Here is a 14,894-nt window from a genome sequence, read left to right as displayed (position 1 = left end):
AGGAGAAGACTGATTTCTTTTTGATTACTCAGCTTTTACTCCTTGCATCTTATTGACCCTGCATACTCCTAAGAGAAATCAATAATTCAGAGGTCTGGCAGAAAAACCTGTGGCATTGTAAGCCCTGTGTGCTGGGATTCCAGTACTGCAGAGGTTTGTGTGTGATTCCCAGAATAACTTAGATGACAACACATAAGTGCAAGTGTTCACTCCCTTTAGTCAGGGATCTCAAAAAAGATGTCAACGATTAAAGAACACCCAGCAGTGCTGAAAGGCACTGCAGGCCCTGGGGCAAGGTGAGAGGGGGGCCCACTCTGCACCCTGGAAGAGGCAGTGCAAAGGGTGGAAGGGGCGAGCCTATGGCATTCAGCCCTCAGTACCACACAGACTATGGTGCTGGCCTTCTTCTCCCCGCTCCTCACAGCCACACACAGCAGCGCTGCCATGGCAGTTCAGAGAGGCCCCCAGCACCAGTTGCCATTGTTGTTACTTTGGCAGTGGCAGCAGCTGGAGCTCTGGGCCCCTTTGAAACACTGGACTCAGGGCAATTGCCCTTTTCCCCCTTTCCTCCCCTGCATTGGCAAGCCTAGCTATACCTCTTGGCACCCCATAAGACATGGAAGACTGTGTGTGTCTTTCACAGATGAACAGGGATGAAGGATCAGACTTTCAAGATAATTCAGGTACTGTTTAGGCATGATAATAAGGAGCTATGTTTTTAACGAGCTCAGCATATTGAATGTTCTACTCTTTTGAAAAATCCATCTGTAAGTGTCACAATGGAAGTTGCTGGGGGTTGGGCTCTTGGACATCTGTCCCCAGTTGTCAATGCTGAGCATCTGCCAACCAGGGTTAGAACTCTGTTGAAAATCTGGCTCACATAACTTGCCCAAGATAAAATAGCAAGGCAGTACAAGAACCTGAAATGGCATCCCAACACTCTGATCTTTACAGTCCTGCTCTCATCACTACACTGCTCTAAGAGTTTCAGATCAACTCTTCAGCCCAAATGAACTAACATCTTAAAAATAAATGAAACCACCAAAAAATCTGGCCATGGTTATTTTAATTCCACTTTCTAAGAACAGCCAAATGAGCTTCCTGAAGTGTGACCTCATCTGGTTGCCTTAGGTGCAAGATTTAGGTGCAAAACCTATATTAAATACAACTGATACTGTGATTCATTTTTAATTAAACCTTTTTTGTTTAGATGTAAATATGTCCCTGTAGCGTTTCCAACCCAAATAGTTCATGTGTCAGTGCATGAAAGACTGCCAGTGAAACTGACAAGAAGTAAAACTGATAGTTTTTGTTTCTCGTTCTAAACTGAGCATCATACAGTTATTAAACAAGCAGCAAAACCCATGAAAAGTAACTTCAATTTTTAAAAATACTTTTAGGTTTAATTTTCTAGTAGTTAATGCAAGTTAAGCATTTGTTGGGACTACATTATATGTAATAGGGCGATGCCTTTTATAGCTGAGAGACAAAGGCACTAGTAAATAACTACAGGTATCAATGCATAATTTGCAAAAATGCTTTAAAACAATATTTTTTTTAATCCGCGAATGAAATTGCCCCAAAAAATTCAGTTTGTCCTGAAGTTGTGATTCAGCCTTTTGGCTTTTCAATCTGTATGACACTGATACACATATTCCCTTAAACATGCCTTCAAGTCTATGGACACCAATCTTTTATTTCAAACTTGGATGGATCCTCAAGTCAGACACTAACTACAAAAATTCATGTTATCAGTCTTCCTAAAGGTTCCACGGATGCCCACATGGTCCAAGGGAAGAATGGAGAGCCTGGAAACAGACTTTGCACCACTGATGGAAAAACTATATCAGGAAGGCTGATGACTCAGAGGGCTGGTAATGGGATACAGAACCTTCCCCCACCTCCCTACATCAGTGGGTCAAATTCGGTTGCGATAATGACCAAAATTCATCATCATCTGATGGCTGTTCATATGAAATGAGTTGGAAGGCCCCGGTCAGCTCCTAGTAAATGAAACCCTATGTCTATTACTTAGCCTTTGTGGTAAGGGAGCACCAAGTACCCCAGTTAGCATTCACAAAGCACATAGAGGCAAACAAAACCCCTGACCCAAACGGCCCACAATCTATCATCACAGTTGTAACTAATTGCCCTGCTGATGGCAAAGAATGAAGCTGAACAGGGAGACTGAACATGGCTCTTGGCACTGTAGGTGGGGGTAGACACAATGGCAAAGGGCAGGATAGGGAAGTTTATTCTGTTACTGTCCAAGCTACACTTATTCTATGGACAAACAGAGGATTACAGCCTTCAAGGCTGAGTATTTGGCACCTACTGCCAGAACTGAACAATCACTTTTAGGAAAACTGAAAACAAAAAAACAGGCTCACTTGTGAAGCTGCCCAGGATCTGGGAGTTTCCCGGGCAGCAAAGTGGAGTTAACTGATCAACATGGGACCCAACAGAGGCACACTGGTCCCAGTTCCTTATGCACATTTCCTTTCAAGTGAATACTGCTTCCTGTTCTTAGTGGCAAAAAAGAGGCACATCAAATCAAATCCTGCCTCATTTTATTAGGGAGACAGATGGCTAGAATATATTTTGTTTGCCCTCCCATAAATAAAATTGCACCTTTAAAATGTCCTCCCCTCTCCCCCGCTCAAAAAAGCCATTCAAAGCAAATGCTTAGCTTCCAGTTTACACTCTTCAGTCAAAAAATGTTAATTCTAGTAAATAAGCACCTAAGAACTGTGAAGAGAAAAATACTGCTTATCCTCCCTTGCTACCATGTCTTTTACCTGCTACCATAGTGCAATATCCTGGCAGCTGTCTAAGCCAAGGGCAGTCAGAGCAAGGGTGGAGAGATATATCTGGTATTTGTAAAACTGCTTCTGTAAGGGATTTGGAATTTGTTTTTTTAATAAACTGAAAATGATAACACAAGAACTTTTTATCTAATGCATACTTGGGCTTCATCAGCTGCTGGAAAAGATTGTCTCAGCTGAAATTACAGTGCTTCTCCATGCACTTACAGTGGGCTTCAAAGTAAACACAGCTATATGCTCATGACTCTTAGTAGACAGAGCTAGGTAAGGTTACATGTTCCAACACATTTAGAAAGAGGCTTCCGAGCTACACGAGGCATACACACCACATGGGTTGAACCACAAACGCCACAGTGAAGCAGTGCCTCTAACATGAGTGGGAAAAGCCAGATGGGAAATCAGAAAGAAGACTCCCTGCTTGTCCTTAGCCCACCTTCCTGTGTATGGATATTGCATTAGGCATCACATAGTATAGGAGATCATTCAGGGTTCTCTGGTTCCCATTCAACCACCCACACCACTCAGCCAGCCAAAGACCAACTATGAGACCCAGGAGGAAAGAGACAACAATGCAGGAAGCTGGAAACAACGAGAAAAGAAGGACTTTGTCCTTACTTACATTTCCTCTATGTTCCTCTTCACACATCAGCAGTTCTGCCATATACACCTTAAAACAACAAATAGGACAGAATGAGAGGAAGGTGAATTGAAATTTAAAAAAGCTAAGCTCCCCCCTTGCAATGATAGAGCTGAGACCCGTGGCCGCACTGACTTAGCGGCACCTTAGGCTTTTCCATTTAATGGGACTTCTTTATAATCCCTGGTCTCTTGAAATGATCTTCTTCAAAAAGGGAGTGGAGCTTCCAATATGGCATTTCGATGGGGCCCTAAGACTCTGGAAATCACTCAGTCGTCCCTCCCGACTTCATCATTAGCTTAGTCCCAAATAGCCTCAAGCTGGTGAGTTTCTGTATATGCTGCAAGGCCACCACTTATTTGATGGGGAAGGGTCTAGTTTGATAGCATGTTCCAAGAAGAGAGGGATCTTCCTGGTACTATGATTTATCAGCTGTCTACGTTAGCACTTATTTGGCTAGGATTAGTTAATGACATTGGGTGGTCATTATGTCTATGAAAATTTAGTGAAATGTTAGGCTGGCTAAAAGCTTTCTGTGTGACTAGTTTTCATTGTTTACTCAAATGAAATAACAAATCAATTATACAGACACTTGAATCCTTAAAGAAACTGCACTGGTGGGGGAGGCATAATGAACCCCACAGAGGACAGATATGTAAGCACTGGAAGATCAGATATAATTTATCCAGAAGTGTCAGTCAGGACTAGCCTCGTTTGGGTATCTTCAGCAAACTATTCTTGGGGAAACCTGACCTTTCAATCTCTTCCCCTTGATGTCCTATTAATCTCGTCTCTTTGCCTTCATCTCCTCTGCAGGTCAGTATGGTCCTGCAAGTGCACATGCCACATAGACATTAAAGTCAGGATGGTCCCGTAAAGTGCACCAGCAAATGAGGCTCCTCCCACTAGTATGAGCTTTCCAGAGACTCTTCAAGAGAAAAGATGCATTCGCACAAGCCACAGAACTGTCAACAAGTAGCATAGTAATGACAGAGCTCAAGCTAGCTAGACTCACAAGGAGTTGTCACTGACAATTTAACTGAATGTCTGACAAGGGTTTAGACTTCATAGCAACTTCAAGGCGTGGGTATCCTTTGAAAGGTTAAAAAAAAACAATGCTGTTACAGAAAGATAGACCTAGAGACATCCAAACTAGGAAAAACCATTTGAAGTAGCCCACTTTTATCTCAAGAAAGCATCTGTAGCAACTTAAAGACTAACAAATGTCTTAGGTCATCAGCTTTCATGGCTAAGACCCACTTCTTCAGATTAAATGTTATCTGTGTTAGGTTTAAGATAACAGAGTATCTCCAAAATTCAGAAATCATACATAGATAGCAAACAGAGAGGATACAATGCAGATACCAGGATCGGATTGAGCCCATAGGCCTGCTGTACACTAGAACATAAGGTCCATTTAATTATGTCAGTCAGTGGTGTCAGAAATCCACACTTAAGAGGTATAGATAAGCTGACCTAAGTCTCCACGTAGACCGTGCTAGCTAGATCAACAGAACTGTTTCATCTCTTGAGGAGGTAGATTACCAACACTGATGGGAGAACTCCCTGAGAGGGGCTCAGCTGTGGTATTGTAGCATTTAAGTACAGAGATGCCCAGTGCCTAGTGCAAATGTCCAGTTCACAATAAAGCAGGTCCTATAGTAGTTGAGGTGAATTACTCCTGACTGTATCAATTCTGTGGCTAAACTGGAGACTTCAGTCTGATGATGTAGTAAACTGGAAAACAGTAACTGGATTAAAATCATATACACATACTAAGCAGTCTTGCTGATTGAGAGAGTAGACCTGGAGATGCAACTGATAATCATTTAACCTGCTCGGTCAGCAGAGTAGAAGAAGATAGAAGTCAAGTTGTTATGGACATCTCAGCAAATGAACATCCTGGCTGCCGGGATGAACATCAGCAAGTAGCAAATTCACCTCAGCATTTTCAATGGTTTTAGCAGCATTCCCACTTAAACTTGGAGTACCAAATACTAATTTTCATAAGCAGAAACAAAAGTTGCTGCTGCACGGAGGTGAATGAATAGCCACAAAACTCAAAGGGAGATTTCAGCCCTTGTAGTAAAGTCACTAAGAACATTTTCGCCAAGGCATCCTAGCAACCATTCAGGGTTTCTTTCCTGCTCAGGGATTAATCAAGTTTAGTAACCTACCACTTCACTTAATGCTTACGACAGCCCCTTTACCTCCCCAAGAAGGCTCAAATACCGGACATAATGACTGAGAGACAGCCAACACCTCAAGCTGAGTAACGCGTTCAGGCAAATTGTTTCAATCCCAGTGGCAAAATAAGCTAGATCACTGCAGTGCAAAGTGTGCAGCACCTAAACAGCTGGCAAGTGCCCGTTAGAGAAAGCAACAACCAGTGTGCTCTTTTAAAGAGGGAATGTGTGTGAGAGAGCGAGACAAAACAAGAAAGTGTTCCTACATAGGAAACTGCATCATGTAAAAGGACTTCTTGTACCCACTTCTCATTCATGGATCACTACCTACCTGCCTACTCTCTGAAAAGCCTCTACCACCATGGACGTGCTCTGTCCCCAGCTAGCTCTCTCCAAGCTTCTTCCAAGTTTACCCATGTGACTGCAAGTCATGTGCACCATTGCCACAACATGCAGAACAGTGCCCTGAAACCTTCAATGAAATGTGGTCACAATGTCTGAATGAGCAGATTTTGTGTAGTCATTCAACTGGTCTTAATCTGCTTTTCTCATAATCACTTACAATGAGCATTAAGAGACTGTAAACCCATCCTCACCTTAAGGAGCAAGAATGAAAGTTAGGAATCTCAGACTGCCATACAGCTCAAGACAAACCAGTACAAAAGCCCCCAGATCCCAAAACAGACATCAAACTTTGATTACCTTTTCACTGGATATGGCAATTCAGACCTTTCTCTAGCATAACTGCATTAATTATAGTAATATTTTGGTCCAATGTAGTTCCTTTTATTTGAGGATCTCAGGTTTAGCTACCTATAGGGGCAAGAATTTTACACCCTATCCCTGTGTACATATGCTAGTATATGCTCTAACTCTTATTTTTTACACAGGGTAAGATGAGACTCAGAATGGTTCAGAGATTTGACCAGAACAATGCAGCAGGGAACAGAACCTATTCCCAATGGCCACTCTGAAGCCACTTCCTCTGCCCCCCATATCCTAACCACATGACAATATTTGATTCAGACATGGAACTGGAACCGAGGAGTCCTGACTCCCCAATACCAAGTCTCCACCTCCTGCAGTAAGCACTGGACCAATTTTTGAGACACACTGGTTCCAGACTCAGTGATCTACTGCCTACTGGCAACCTGGTTAACACTGACTTAGGCTTTCTTTAAAGAAGCATTTGTCAGATTCTAACAAACCTTTTATATTTGGCACCATCAAAATCTTTATCTAGACTCAGTCTACGCACACAGCAGAGCACACCACAGGGCAGCACCAGTAACAAACATTTCACACATTTGTTTTAGTAGCTGGTGTGCAGCACTATTTCTCCACAGCATTCAAAAAGCTGTGTCCATGAGTAAAATGCAAGAAATGTATCAATTAAGCATTTACCTCCTGTCACCATGAGCCTGGAACCTAATTTTTATAAGCGGTCTCTGATTTGCTTGACAGAAGTTTTATTCTTATAACAATTCCAATAATCAACCTACTTTTGTCACTTAAAATACAAAACATCAAGCCACCAAATGGATGCACTTACCTTTGGGTGCTACAAAGTAGAGGGTGCTGTATAGATATGTCTTTTGTACCAGTTTATCACCATTAAGTTACTAACAAATGAGTTCTACCAACTTTGTTGGCTAGTTAACTAGAGATTAGTACTAATGCAGCAACACCGCCCTCTGTCTGCCACCGAGAAATGGCACTTAATTCCACTACCTACTCTTCCATATCTACCAGTATATTTTATCTGAAACAAACCGACATCTACTCACCACTTGCTTAAAAGTATTTTGAAATCAGACTGCAGTCAATAACTCATCTTCAAATTCCATCTACTGCTACTACACACAGTCAACCACAATTTTGCAAAACACAGCTGAACATGAAATACTTTACCCTTGTAAAGTAAATGACAGTCAATGTATTTCAAACAACTTGATTTTTTTATTTTTCAGATCTCCCCCTTGAATCATACTCGCTACAAAAGCCAATTAGCACTCTTACCAGATTCCTCCCCCCACACAGAAGCACTTGCTGGCTTTTCTTTCTCAGCTCCTGCAGCCAACTGTTAATGTGGAAAAGGGATTTTAAAACAGAAGGGAACACAAATGCTCAAGATCTACTTCATGGTTATTTTCCCCTCATGTTTTCCCAGCTGCTCTGTTCAGAAGACAATATAAATAACAAAACCCAACTGTCTGCAAAGAATATTAAAAATAAAGAGATTTGAAAGCTGCAGTGCAAAGAGGAGGATGTGACTTTAGCTTGACTTACCAATTTTATCCAGCTGTATGTTTTCCTACTTGCTTTTTACAGCAGCTGAGCTCAGTGCTCAGGAACGTCCATCCTGTGTTAGGCAGTCCAGGCAGGAGTGCTGATCTCTACACTGGGTGTTACTGTGTGAGCTGGAGATGGGGTGACTACATGTGTGTGTACTGTATTCGGATGAGAAACAAGAACTGTTTCCCATTCCACAGTCCAGCTACAATGCTACACTCCAGGAGGCAGGGCCTTCCTCTGCTACTGTGCTACACTTTCTTAAAGAGACAAGCACCAGCCTGACAGGCAATGCCAGTGAACAGGATCTTGAAGAAAGAAGAAAAAAGTAAGAAAAACTGAACAGGATGGTGTTTGGAGGGCTAGAGGAGACATTTGTGTTCTCATTGTCTAAGACCTGGCTGATAACCATCAGCATGTGAAATAGTTTCCTACATGCTTCATTAACAACAAGATACTAGTCTTCCACACAGCCTTTTATTCAAGGCTGCTAGAGCTTTTTTCAAAGGTAGGTGGGAATTGTTTTACAGACAGAAAAACTGAGAAAATGATTTATTTGCTCAAGATCACCTGGCAAATCTGTGGCAGAGCTGAGATTAAAATGCCAGTTTCAACTCTAGATCACTGATCTAAACAATAGCATACACATTCACTCCCAGTAAAGAATGACTGTGTGTATGGATATATATACCCATGTGTATGTACATATATATATATACACACCCATATTATACAATTAGCCAATCAGACACAGCTGCAAGTGACTCACATTACATTGTCTTTATAAGTATTTACTCCCTAGTAAGGCAGACAGTATATTTTAACAAATGCAAACCTATAATTATCCTGTTTCTTCACTCTCTCACTCACTCTGAAACTAACTTTAATCTGGTACCAAGCCACTCTTTCTAAGGGATTTTCTACTTCAGGAGATGTGTATTGCATCCTAAAATGGAAGGAGTTGCTCCCTCTGTTGGTTAGGAAGTTAGAGAGTAACTGTTTCCAAACAGGCTTTACGTTTGTTTTGTTCTTTTGTTCTTTCGTTTAGTCACAAATGCAAGAAATCCAGCCTCAAAGAACATGGTTTGATCTTTCATATGGAAAATACTGATGCTTCATGCTATAAATAAACAATAAGACCACCAACCAAAACACATTACAAGAAAAAAACTTCATTCCAAAAAAAAGTATAAATGAGTCATAAAAAGCAGGACATATTTCTGTGAAAAAAAAAGCAAGTTAGAAGAGAAAGCGGAGCCAACTCACTGCTGTCCAGTGCCTTGCATGGTCATTTGCTCTAGCACAGTGGTCATGCAATGTGATTACTGCAGTGTATTAGCATTTCACACTCATTTGACACAATGATGGCAGTTATAAAAGGCACTAAAGACACTTCACAAATGGGCTCAGTAGATGGCAGCTAACCAGAGGGAAGGTGCATTCTTGCACTTAGTGGAGAAGCCATCCAACCACCCCTTAGCCGTGCCTACACTAGCCAAAAACTTCGAAATGGCCATGCAAATGGCCATTTCAAAGTTTACTAATGAAGTGCTGAAATACATATTCAGTGCCTCATTAGCTTGCAGGCAGCTGCGGCACTTCGAAATTGACGCGGCTCGTCCAGACGGGGCTCCTTTTCGAAAGGACCCAGCCTACTTCGAAGTCCCCTTATTCCCATCTGCTCATAGGAATAAGGGGACTTCGAAGTAGCCGGAGTCCTTTCAAAAAGGAGCCCCGTCTGGATGAGCCGTGCAGCAGTGAGCCGCGTCAATTTCGAAGTGCCGTGGCCACCCGCATGCTAATGAGGCGCTGAATATGTATTTCAGCACTTCATTAGTAAACTTCGAAATGGCCATTTGCATGGCCATTTCGAAGTTTTTGGCTAGTGTAGACACGGCCTTTGTGGTCTCATTGGAGCTGGGAGGACAGGTGTAAAAGGCACTGATTGACTAACTAGGAGACAATGTAGGGCAACTCAACATCTGCCAATTTGGCAGAGGGCCTAGTACCAGAGATTTAGCAGAGAGGCTGGAAAAAACCTTCCGGCCAAAGGTCATGAGTTAGGCAGATTCATGTGCTATTAGCACACTCTCCCTTCTCACCTTAGCACCTTGTACCGTACCTCTATCGTGTGTGTACATAAGATAAGAAACAGAATGAGATACAGTTTATGAGAGGGAAAAAAAATACATAGGGAACCTACCAAGTTATCCAAAATCCTTCACTGGACTCCCATTATATACCAAAGGTGTGTGAAATAGGTATTGAAAGCTTGACCAAGATGACAGAGAAGGAATATTGCCATGTGCAAATGTTTGATGAGGGGGACACCAAAGATGGAGAAGAATCACAGTACTGAAGAGGTGTACATGGGGGTCATCTCCCCTGAGAAAGGACAGAGGCTCCACTGCAAAACATGTTGAAAACTAGAATGGACAAAATACAAGAATCTGTCATGTAAGGAACAATCCTGCACTGTCCCCAGTGAGAAGAGCTGGATGTTCTGGCAGGTGGCCTCCATTTCCAACATGTAGGGTTCTATTTTTATGCACCTAAGCATAGATTTGAGCATCCACATGTGGGATTTGGCTCTTATATTGATAGGCTAGGGTGTGTTGATGATACCTGGACTCTTAAGCTCTATTTCTGGCTTCAGGTGGGCAGGGGGAGAGTGTCAATGGATAAAGAGTGCTGACAATGAGAGCTTCTGCTTTCTGTTTCCTGCTTTGCCACTGATTCAGTCTTGCACTGGGCCAATCTTCTAATCCAGTGGTTTTCAACCAGTGTGTCATGACACACTGGCATGTCATGAGAACTGTCCAAGTGTGTCATGAAATTTAGTCAATTTTCCCTCACGGCTCTTTGCAGAGTCACCGCCAGAGGAGTGGGGAGGTGACAGACTGATGGCACATGCCAGTTGGGGCTCAAAGAGCAAGGCTGCCTGAATCCCAGCTAGCGTGGGGTTCATCAATTTCCCCTTGCAGCAGCTCTGCAAGGAGCCACCATGGGGTAGGGGGGATTGACAATCCCATGCCAGTCTTGCTGACTGAGCCCCAGATGGTGTAGGGCTGGTCAATTTCCCCCACCCCCATGGTGGTTCTTTGTATAGCTGCTGTAAGGGGAAATCCTGATTCTGCAGGAGCCCTTTCATGCTGGGAAATGCTGCTTCCTGGCCCAAATGGGCTGGTGGGAACCCCATTCCCGCTCCCTGCTGTGGCAGGGCGGGAGGGAGCTGTTTGAGCTGGGACATGGTTTAAATACCATATCCCAGCTCCAACGGGGTGGTGAGACGGGTGGTGTCTGAGCAATCGATTCAGCTGGAAAAAAGTGAATGTGCCATGGAATGGTTTGTCTGGTTGAAGTGTGTCGTGTTACTGAAAAAGTTGGGAACCACTGTTCTGACCACTCTGTGACTCAGTTTCCAACTATAAAATAGATACTGTAAAACTACCCTCCATCACTGAGGTGGTGTGAGGATTAATCAATTCATATTTGTCAAGTGATTTCAGAGCCTTGGAGGAAAACAGATCTAGTAGACAGGGCTTGGTTGTTATTAAGTGCTCTTGGTGCCTCCCTGATGATTGACAAGCGTTCTGTTTAGCAAGGCCATGAGTGGTCCTACAGCCCTTACTCAAGAAACAACCATATACTTTCAGGAGGAATTACTTACTTTAGATTAAGGGGAAACAGCAAAACCAAGGGAAAAAAATTCTGAGCAAGATCACTCTGTGTGTGTGTGTGTGTAAGCATCTGTCTGTCTCCCTCTAACATGTACAAACTGTCTCAAAACGTAGCAACCACTCCTGCAGACAAACAGCTTCCTTAGAAATGTAAAGGCGCAGAACAAAACACATGAGGTCAACAAAGAATCAGGGAAGTAGGTCCTGGAGGACTGGGTCCACAATTATACATTTTCAGGTTCTGTAATCCAAGGATGGATGGAAGTGAAATCTATGTTATGTGTCTTTAGGATAACAGAATGTGAGTGAAATCATGGCGCCATTGACTTCAGCGAGGCCAGGATTTGGCAGCATATTTCTTACTTTCTCAGCTGTCCCTATTCCTTCCCAACCTGAAATCACAATCATGTATTGCAGGCATTATGGTCATTTCCTCAGTGATCATGTTTGGTGGCTCATAAAAGGGATTTTTAATCCACATGTGAAAGAAGGAAGGGAAACATAGAAAATTAGAAAAAAAACAAAGTTCTATTGGCTCCGTAACAAAAGTCAAGGAGAACAGACATTTTAAGATATTCAGTTATGCCACACACACAAGACATAATTGATTCCACACTGAATGCTCTGCAAAGGTTTCTGTGAGATGTCACAATGCCTTTGGAGAGCTAAATTGTTTGTTAGAGACAGTTTCAAAACAAAGACGGGGCATTATTAATCTGAGAACAAAGGTGCCCATTGTGAATGGAGCTCCAGTGCCAGGCTCACCGCTCCAGCCAGCGAGGAGATTAAACACCCCAGCTTTGTGGGCAGGGCTGAGTGCCATGCCTCACACTATCACTCAAAGGCGACCATGCTCAGTGAACAGACACTCTAACTGCTCAGTCACCACATGCTACAACACTAGGAAGTCTTTATTTTAATCTGTTCTCTGCAGAGACTGATTCATCATATCTCCCTTTTCTAACATGCTGTACAGAGCGGGCAGTATCTCCTGGCTCTACTGAGCACATGGAGAAAGGTTGGTACTGCACTACCATCAGAAGTGCCAGTGGGATGGCTTTATGTTTAACCATATTGCCCCAGAAATGATCTGTTCCATTGGGAAAGGCAGCACTAAGAAATATACTGACAATGCAGAAATGCATATAGCTTTATTTAGTTTACCTCTGTTTATTAGAAGTGTTGGGCCAAAACAAACCCCCAGATCTAAGGGTTTGATCCTGCTTTTATTCACTTCCATGGTGCAGGATCATGGGGTTCCAGGTTCAATCTTTTCACCTTGATCCACCTCTGTAAAGCATAAAGCCAGAACCCTGGACTTAAGCACCCTTTAAATAAACTGTGATTTGGAGCTGGACTCTTCTATTCTATATGATGGAAAGTTAAAGAAAATCATCAAAATGAATAGGCTTTGGAGTTTTCCAGTTGGCAAACAATGGAGTCTATGTGTCTGACAATTGTCCCAAAACATATGTCTAATTATATTAGTTTGAAACATACATGGACTTTTAGTTTACTCCCTTTTTACAGTACTGACACTAGCATGCCTCTGAGAAGAGGGTTTCTTAGTTAATTGCTTTGCTAGAAGAGTAAAACATATTGTTGTTGTAGGTCCAGTGTGAAGAGAGGAGTTTTGCTTTGTTTCTCAGTGAATATTTTTAAAATGTACTTTTTTAAATAAAAATAATATCTAGACCTAAATATCCCTCCAAATTAGTAACAGATGTGAAGTAATTCAATGTTCTGGGCCTCAACAACTAGACGGCATCCTCTGTTCAAAGGAAGTCAGTATAATAGCTACCTAATGACATGTAACAGTCCTCAATACTACAGAGGCAGGCTCTCAACTGCTCCAACACAGCTATACTAGCCCAGATATTATTCTGCTAAATTAAAATCTGTGTTGGCCTCGGTAAAAGGCTTGAACCACAACATTCAGCTCCAGATCTGAATGTTCCCAAAGTTGGGGGACATTTTGATCCAGAGTTAGGGACTGGCCAGTTATAAAAGTTCAGGCCAAGCCAAACACTACGTTCAGATAGGGCTCCAAGTGGGTTGTTTGGATCTGGTGTATTGGTTTCGGCCTTCTTGTAGATGGCTCAATTGCAGCTTCCCCCTACTGAGTTCTATTCTTCCCCTCCCCAGCTCATTTCCCTCTGCCATCCCAGACCCCTTTTAAACTTCTTATTCAGTATCTATTTAGATGTTACAAGTAACATGTGTGAGCTCAGACAGCTGAGCCTCGAGTGAGGGGAAAGCAAAAGCTGGCAGCACTGAAGTGAGAGCAGCTGGGGAAGGGGTTGAAAGGCAGCCCTTTATTTTTAGACAGAGGAAAAGTTTCCAAGCTATTGGAGGAATGAAGCAGGGTGATCTAGTGAGGAGTGAAGAGAGAGAATTAAAACTTTCTAAAAGTAAATTATCTCCTTAGTTTTTTCCTGTAACTGGGCCTACTGCCTCCCATGCACACCCTCATGGACTAAGGGCATGCCACTGGAAGCCTGACTCGATTTCCCCTCTTGCTCTATGCAAGCAAATTTTCCTTCAGGTTTTTTACTTGGTCAAAATACCCCACCTTGGGGACCAGGCTTATAAATATACATTTAAAAACACTTGCAAAGAAAACTCAACATGCCCAAAGCAAGTCCATTCTTTAATCCACACAACATAAGATTTCCTCCTCCTCACCTTGGGCCTTTACAGTTCCTCTCAAACTCCCTACCCCACAACAACTCCCTGATCTCAGGCTGTCCTCAGTATGCACCTTTCCTTATTCCCATGGCTTTCTGCACTTCCTCTTTCAATGCTGCCAGCTGCTGCCCTTCACAGGGAGTTACTTAAGTTTGCTTCATTCCAAAACTAGGGCTGGCTATCACAAGCCCATAAGGGGCAAGCCAGCCTACTATAGCCGTGTCTACACGTGCACGCTACTTCGAAGTAGCGGCACTAACTTCGAAATAGCGCCCGTCACAGCTACACGTGTTGGGCACTATTTCGATGTTAACATCGATGTTAAGCGGCGAGACGTCGAAGCCGCTAACCCCATGAGGGGATAGGAATAGCGCCCTACTTCGACGTTCAACGTCGAAGTAGGGACCGTGTAGTCGTTGCGTGTCCCGCAACATCGAAATTGTGGGGTCTGTCATGGCGGCCATCAGCTGAGGGGTTGAGAGACGCTCTCTCTCCAGCCCCTGCGGGGCTCTATGGTCACCGTGTGCAGCAGACCTTAGCCCAGGGCTTCTGGCTGCTGCTGCTGCTGCAGCTGGGGATCCATGCT

The 14,894-nt window shown here is 43.1% G+C and overlaps 1 protein-coding gene across 4 annotated transcripts in view; it reads right to left on the bottom strand.

Moving 5' to 3' along the window:
- DAAM2 (dishevelled associated activator of morphogenesis 2) overlaps nt 1–14,894 on the bottom strand; it is a 230,721-nt gene that overhangs the window by 199,080 nt on the left and 16,747 nt on the right. For 3 of the 4 annotated variants that reach the window (XM_074989802.1, XM_074989806.1, XM_074989804.1), the window contains exons 1-2: nt 7,938–8,088; nt 3,445–3,492 (exon numbers count right to left, since the gene is read on the bottom strand). The gene's annotated coding sequence lies outside the window, so the exon portion shown is untranslated. Of the gene's footprint in view, nt 1–3,444; nt 3,493–7,937; nt 8,089–14,894 lie in introns of those variants that run through there. The other variant, XM_074989803.1, reaches the window with a different exon arrangement.

This window comes from Carettochelys insculpta, chromosome 3, assembly GCF_033958435.1.
Source record: "Carettochelys insculpta isolate YL-2023 chromosome 3, ASM3395843v1, whole genome shotgun sequence".
NCBI classification, from domain to species: Eukaryota; Metazoa; Chordata; order Testudines; family Carettochelyidae; genus Carettochelys; species Carettochelys insculpta.
Note: the sequence above shows the minus strand (reverse complement) of the source record. Positions and strands in the feature narration are given on the sequence as shown.